This window comes from Alligator sinensis, unplaced genomic scaffold, assembly GCF_000455745.1.
Source record: "Alligator sinensis unplaced genomic scaffold, ASM45574v1 scaffold1081_1, whole genome shotgun sequence".
Lineage (NCBI taxonomy): Eukaryota > Metazoa > Chordata > Crocodylia > Alligatoridae > Alligator > Alligator sinensis.
Window position 1 is genome coordinate 190,662 of NW_005842921.1, and position 364 is coordinate 191,025.

Sequence of the window (364 nt, forward strand, 5' to 3'; positions counted from 1 at the left end):
GGCGGCCAGGGGGGGAGAGACCCCCCCCCCCCCCCCCGATTTCAGTTAAGGAAAGCAAAGAAGGGCAGCACAGAAGAGACCCCACACCCGGCCTGGTCCAGCTCCCCCATCCCAAAAGCGCTGCGACACCCCGGGCCTACGATGCCCAGGCAGGAGCAGGGCAGGGAGGATGCTTGGAGGGCCGGCCCTGCTGATGAGAGGAGCCGGCACAACAGGAGAGGAGCGGAGCGGCGCGGAGCGGCCCGCGCTAGGCCCCGCTTATGTAACACTCCCCCCGGGCAGGGAGCGCGAGAGGAGCCTGGTCTGGGTCACGGGGCCCCGATTCGCTTCCCCGCCGGCGGGAGGGGGGCACCGGGAAAGCTCC

General features: G+C 70.9%; 1 protein-coding gene across 9 annotated transcripts in view; it reads right to left on the minus strand.

Annotated features, from left to right (window-relative positions):
- Positions 1-364, minus strand: part of TCF20 (transcription factor 20) — a 209,778-nt gene that overhangs the window by 121,209 nt on the left and 88,205 nt on the right. The window lies entirely within an intron of this gene.